Source organism: Urtica dioica, chromosome 6 (assembly GCF_054948205.1).
Source record: "Urtica dioica subsp. dioica isolate 48M chromosome 6, U.dioica_male_clone48M_v1_H2, whole genome shotgun sequence".
NCBI classification, from domain to species: domain Eukaryota; kingdom Viridiplantae; phylum Streptophyta; class Magnoliopsida; order Rosales; family Urticaceae; genus Urtica; species Urtica dioica.
In genome coordinates, this window is record NC_142761.1 from 9,252,386 (window position 1) to 9,259,812 (window position 7,427).

Here is a 7,427-nt window from a genome sequence, read left to right on the forward strand (position 1 = left end):
TTTAACTAGACTTTTCAATATCTAAGCTGACTTCTCTTTTTTTTTTTTGTTATGATTCTCAGGGATAGATTTCTGTCGGAGGGCTTCAAGTTGGTGCTGAAGCAAAATATGAGAAAAAAAAATGGAGGAAAAAAAAAAAGATTCTATCTTTTAACACTCTACTTGTGATGTAATCCTAAGAAGCTTGAAGCTTATTTGGATAAATTATGTTTTTCTGTAGACAATACATGTACGTTGACGTAAAAGAGAATACCATGATAAAATATCTACACTGTATACCTAACCTTTTATAACAGGGTCAAGCGGCTATATAGCCAAATAGAACTTAAACTTTTGCAAAATAACCATAGTTTGCCAACTATAAGTAAACTAGCCAAAGTAAGATTAATCTAGGCTGGATTAAATTTAATCCCAACGAACTATAAAAACAAAATGTAAGTTTTATGAAGGCTGTATTAAAATTAATCGAGGCAGGATTAAAAATCGCACTGCTCTCAATTGGCTATTTTGCTATATCTAATGAAACTATGACTATTTTGCAAAAGTCATAGTTTGAATTGGCTACTTCGTACCATTTTTCCTTTATAATAAGAAGGCGTTGTAACTTAGGGAGATCTTAACAATGTCTACACTGCCCTTGAAACTTACTGTACAAAACAATAACTTGTAGCCGCAAATTTATGGTATTTAATATTTATGGTGTTTGTATGTATCGATCACGCTATAACACATGGTACTCTATTTATATAGGGGTTGAATAAGAAAGTTGACTTATTAAAAGCCTTGTTTTATATTTTTTAATCCTTGTTTCAGAGTTGTATTTTTAGTCATTGTTTCAGAGTTGTTTACATCTTTTTTGTGCCTCTAAATGAGTTTAATTTAGTAGCAATTGTTGACTAGTCTCATGATCCATTGGAGGTAAATATTTAATTTTTTTTTTTATTAGTTTTGTCACATGTATCAATAACTTTATGGAACGTTTAAGCTTTATGGAACGTTTTTAATTGTGTTTTATTCTTCGTAAACGAAATGGAAAATAAAGTCACTCTAAACTAACGCAACGTCTATAGAGTTTACGGGTTTTGGTTGAAAAACGTATCCAAAAATCTGAAATCCCGCCAAATGATGTTTGGCGGAATTGGCATGGATACGACTCATCGCATCTAAAAGTCATCGACTTTTGGATGCAACTAGTCGCATCTATGATCAACAATTTTGGATCAAAAGATGCGACTTTATTGCATTCAAATTGATTTTTGGATGCGACTTTCAGACTTTTGGATGCAACAAAGGTCACATCCAGAGCCGCTAATTGCCCTAGCACCACAAAATCGTCAATTAGGGTGGACTCTGAGTCCGCCCTTGATGTCATGGAAATTTATTCTCTAGTAACCATATTTAGAGGATGGTTGTATACTACCGTGGGAGCGTTGCATAAACATTAAAAATAAATTGTTTTAACAAATTTATGAGATTTTATGAAAAGTTTAACAATAGATTTAAAAATGAAAAACAGCTTACTGAATTTTTAGGTATAACAATATTAATATTTTTGTCTAATTCCATGCTTAATTTCTATGAACAATTTAGTTTTGGCATTGAATTAAAGAAGTACATGATTATGTTCCATTAGTTTCATGTAAAATATGTCTGACTTAATTTTAATTACTTTCACAAAAAATAAATTGCAATAAATTTCAATGTAATTGAATTACTTTTTATTTGGATTTGATTTATTTCAACACATTTGCTAGTTCATAATTGAGCTATTTTCAATATTTTGTGGGGGCATGTCTTTATTATTCTTAAACACGATTATTACATGCATATTATTATGATCCGTTGCTTAAGTTTTATTTTTGCTTTTATTTCATTCCCTCACAAAAGTTAACAACGCAAGCAATTTGAGCATAATCATACACGAAATATAATATATATGAGTGTTAGGCATAAATTAGCTTATATTTTCATTATTTGAATAATCCATAGTAATTTAGCTATTTTAATCCGTTTCTTCTAATTATCAATATTATTGATGATAATTGTTCTGTGCTGTTGCAAATATCGACCAGTGAGCCATCTGGGCTTCAAATTTTTCGATAACACAGTCGATATTGCAGGTGAAATCGCATTAAAAAATGCACAGCAAGTTACGAGGTCAACACTCATAAGAAAGAAGGGTCATGTTGGGTCTTCAGACTCGGAATTCATGGAATTCTAAACGCCAGGTTCTAGAGTTTTAATCCAATCTTGAGTGTCCTTAATTTCCTCCAATGATCTCTAGTAAGTACTACTCTTTTTTAAGGATTGAATGTGTTTGAATACGTTGTGCTTGATCACAATGAATGATTTCCACGTTTTGTGAATTGGAAAGATCCGAACGTATGAACAAAAACACTAGTCATAATCTTCACAATACTAACTACATTATGCACTTGATGTATTGCTACAGTGTCCACGGTAAAAAATTACTTGTTAACGAAACTAGAGTTTCCTAGCAAGGCTGAGATAATTTACTCCGTCTCAGTGCATATTTTTCTAAGGACTTGACAGTAATGTTTTTCACAAAACCAATTTATTTGAGGTAACAATGCATGGTTTAATATGGGTTTTTGCTATGGTTTAATATTACGCTCAGAAAAAAAATAAAATAAAATAAAATATAAAACGAACAAAAAATAGATCCAAGGTCATTTGAGACACATCACACCTATTCGTAGCGTTTTAGTTCTTATGGTGGATTGAGAGTAGAATTCTCAGGTTTACAATACCGATCAAGCAGTTTTGATTTTTTTTTTATTTTTTTTTTATTTTTAGCTTGAGAAAGAACCATGTGAATAGAATTACTATCGGCAGCGTAACAAAGCATCTACATTAGTGTGTACATGAATGCCACAATTCACGAATTTGATCGACTTTCCTATGATTTTCAGTACATAAATAAACACTAAACTAGCTGGAAACAAGTTCAGTTAAACAAAGGAGTAAATTACAAGATGCTTCGGAATTCAATTTAGTTATGATACTTTCATGAATGAGCAAATAAGATAGTGTGGAGAAATTCGAAACCTGAAACCATAAGTTGGTAAAAATCTCTAGCCTCCATAGATACCTGATAAGAGAAGATATCTCGTAAATTGGGCAATAACACAATAAGATAATGTACAAATTTCTGTGTCAACTCAGACGAGACCATTCATTCACAAACATAATTATAATCCCGTCGTCTTAATAAGGCAATTAAGCAAACACAAAAGATCTTCAACACGAATAGCATTAAAAGAATAGAAATCCGAACTAATCCTATGAACGAAATCCAGTTCTTATTTCTGAAATCTGAAGGAACAGACCTGTCTTTGATGCAAAATGAAAATAGAAAAAAGTTTGACAATTATGAAAATCATGAGTAACAAGTAATCACAACATACAACAATGCCATTAGAAACAAATTCAAAATTTCAGTTCTCACAACCTACAACACATATGCAAGAAAACGAATTGATTTTAAAATATATAGTATTGTTATAAATTCAAGTTTTCATCAAATCAATCTCCCATTGGGTTTTCTTTGCTCAAACTGACTAAATACCAGAATTACACAGAAACAAAGACGACTTAGAGATCATAAATAGTTCTCTGTTCTGGCATCAAAATAAACTAATCTCGAACACGTAATTCTCCTCAAATCAAACATAAAGAGATCCAACTAGTACTACACTACAACCTAAAGGAATCAATTTAATAGCCGTTTTCACCTCGGAATCGCGTTGACCAGAAACAGAGCGAAAGTCAAACAATGGTATAGGTCCCTCGATTATCAGCACCACCACCTCCAACCAGACTCTCGTACGGCGATCCACGGTCATCGGAAACCAGATCATCCGTACTCCTCAACACCGCATGCAAGCCGATCACCAGACCTCCGATTGCGGCCGAAACGACGACGTTCCAGAAGACCCCGGCCCAGACGACAGCGACGGCGGTGACGATCCCCAGGCCGGCGAAGACGAGGCCGTGGGCGACGGCGAAACCGAAGAGGAGGAGGGGCTCGTCTCGGGGGAAGGAGAGGAAGAGGATCCAGGCGGCGGAGAGGGCGAGGCAGAGGACAGCGGCGGCGGGGTGGGAGAGGAGGCGGAGGAACACTAGAAGGACGAACACGGCGGCGTAGTTGGGGAGGAAATGGGACAGGTTCTGGAAGAGGCGGGTCGTCGCGGCGGAGACCGAGGTTGGGAGGGAGAGAGCCGCGGGGTTGAGAAGTTCTTGCCATGGACGGAAGCTCGGCATCGTTAGCCAGGTCTCGGCGACGCTCGTGTCGGCGCCGGTGGACATTGGAGAGAGAGAGAGAGAGAGAGGGAGAGATTTGGGTTGAAACGGGCTGTATAGGACTGCGTATTATACCCAATTCTAAGGAGAGTTTATACTATATACTTTTTTTTTTTTTTTTTTTTTTTTTTTTTTTTTGTTATATAGAAAATACACTTAAAACTAGTACATTTGATTTGTGAAATTCATTAACCTAAGCCACCTTACTTTAAAAATTTATTTGTGTAGTCATGATCATCTTTATTTTAATAATGCCTCATTTTTATATTGTTTTTATTATTTATAGTTTCATATGATCTTTTTCTTTGTATTTTACTATTTTTTTTCTTTGTATTTTATTGCGTCATATAAAATAATTGTAAAATAATCTGATAATTTAGAAAATAAAATATTTATAGAATGTTTGAAAATACGAGGCATTCACATAATCATCATCTTCAAATAAGATATTTATGAAATTTCTCATTTGATTTTCGTTTCGGAATATTCAAATTAGATATTTGTACGTAGGGATGACAAGTTTACCTACGTACCCTCCAAGACCCTATCCGTCATGGATTAGATTTTACCTGAATGAATGGATAATGGGTAAAGTACGGGTATTACCCATTAAAATTATATGATTATGGGTATGGGTGGGGTACGATTTTTAAGTACCTTACTCAAGACCCTGCTCATATCCCACCTATTTAAAATTATTACTACTTTTTATGAATTTTAAGAAAATTTTGTGGTGAACACTATGTTTTAAGTTTTATTTCTTTGATTCTTGAAAAATACAATATTAAATGGGTAAAAAATACTCATGGGTTACATTTGACCCCTATAGTATTTTCATGGTAAGAGTATGATTTTGTAGGACCTACTCAGACCTTATTAACTGTCAACTAAATATGAAAATTTTATATTTGTGGAAACTGGGTGTGATAATAATATAAAGAATATTGGATATAAAGTAACAATGTCAAATTTACTATGTAATAGCTCTGTTGGGACTTCTCGGCCGAGGATCTTTATGCCTAGAACTCCCGATAAGGGTTTCATGGGCCAGTTACTTCATTCCATGGGAGAATGGGTTATAATTGTTTGGCCGAGGTCCAACTCTTGGTTTTTCTTTTTTTAGATGGTGGATTTATTTTTAGTTGTCGGAGAATCACTATATAACTTTAACCCCCATGTAAGTTTATTGGTCAACTTGATAAATATAGAGGCGTGGTGTCAAGCTTGTTTCTTGTTAGGTAAGGTCGTGCTTCCACAAGAATATATTTCTTGTCTAGTTTGCACGACGAAACATTTTAGTGACTCGTGCGTTGGTTTCTAGATAGTGGTCTCGAAATTTAATTTGTATCTCCCCACTAGATATCCTATAATGAACATACTCGATAAACGAATGTCTAGTGATACCATCAAGGAAACATCGAACCTACACGATACATTTTATATTACTTTAAACATGTGCTATTCGTGATAATCAGATTGCTTGGCTGATGAATTTTACTATGAAACTATGACAAATTCATTTATGGATGTCTAAATGGTTATGTTTGTACCCTCTCAGAAGGACTCAAATTAAATATTTGATGTCTCATAGATGGTCTTGACGCGATTAAGAGCTTAATTAGATTCAAGAGTGGCAATGTAATTGTTTTTATTGTCAATACTATTATGGTTCATTCATTATTAAAAAAAGGATTTCTTTGATGCAGACAACTTTTGGATGTGATTTATCGCATCCAAAATTTGCATCCAAATGATATTTGGATGCGACATGCTACATCGAAAGGCATCACCGAGAACCTCTAAAACTCGAAACTCATGGCTTATTTTTATGTGATTTGAATGTGACAAATCACATCCAGGGTCTTTAGATACGAGGTATTGAATGTGACTCTGTCGCATCTAATGTCACATCCAATGAACTTTTGGATGCGACTACCTGGCTGTTGGGTGCAACAAAAAATCATTATTTGTCCTAGTGATTCTAGCTTTGAAGTTGAGATCACTATTACAAATTGTGGATTTTACAACACTTAAAAACTGTTGTGAAATGATTCTACAACACTTCTGTACCGTTGTGTAATCCAATGCTGTAGAAAGCTTCTACAAGACTTAAATAACCGTTGTAGAATTCCAGAATTTCTAGAACGCTTAGTTAACCGTTGTGTAATCCCAGGTATTTTACAAAGGCAAGCTAAGCATTGTAAAAACCTCTACAACGGTCCTTTACTTTAGTAAAAATCGTGGATTTTGTGATGTGGTCGCTGCGGCAAAATCTTTTACAACGGAACAAATATATGTTGTAGAAGATCTCGCCGCAGCAAGAATTATACGTCGCCGTGGCAAAAAAGCGAATAGGCAGGAGGAATTCCTTGCCGAGGCGACATGCAATTATCACCGCGGCGAGATCTTCTACAACGGAACAAATATTTGTTGTAGAAGATCTCGCCGTGGCGGTAATTACACGTCGCCGCGGTGAGGAAGTGAAGAGGCAAGAGGAATTTCTTACCGTGGCGAAGCGTATGTCTCGCCGCGCTAAATATTATACAACGGTACTAGAACCGTTATGGAATGACGTAATAATTTTTTCAAAAAAACTTGCCGCAACGAGATATTCTAGAACTGAGCATTAAAACATTTACCGTGGCAATACAAATATCTCGCTGCGGCGAGATATTCCATGACCGAGTATGATTTTTTTTTTTTTTTGCAAAACGTGTTTTTCCAATTCATAATACCTGGAAAATAAACTACATATCCAAAAGCAAATATATTCATCCAAAACATCAACATGTATCCAAATCATCTACAAAAAACATTGCAAGCATCACAAAAACCTAACTAACCATCGCATTCAATAAACATTTGTACATAAATCTCTCATTCTTCTCTTACTCTCTCTCTATATCATCGGTGCATATGATTTCTTCGATATGAATTTTCCTACACCATTTCTAACAGTATTATCACACATATAAGGTAAAACAAAGTACCCGAATTCCATGTTTCCATATTGTTTAGGAGCATTGCAAGCTTTGATGTAGGATGATTGACCGTTACTTTGTGCATCTTGGTGCTCATGCTTGAAATACACAAGAATTCTATAA

General features: G+C 34.8%; 1 pseudogene across 1 annotated transcript; it reads right to left on the reverse strand.

Annotated features, from left to right (window-relative positions):
* Positions 1 to 2,834: 2,834 nt before the first annotated feature.
* LOC149393299 (PRA1 family protein D pseudogene) lies at positions 2,835 to 4,406 on the reverse strand (annotated as a pseudogene). The gene is made up of 2 exons (XR_016299660.1): positions 3,756 to 4,406; positions 2,835 to 3,112 (listed from the first exon to the last, which is right to left on the reverse strand). The product of XR_016299660.1 is annotated as a PRA1 family protein D pseudogene (transcript).
* Positions 4,407 to 7,427: the final 3,021 nt, after the last annotated feature.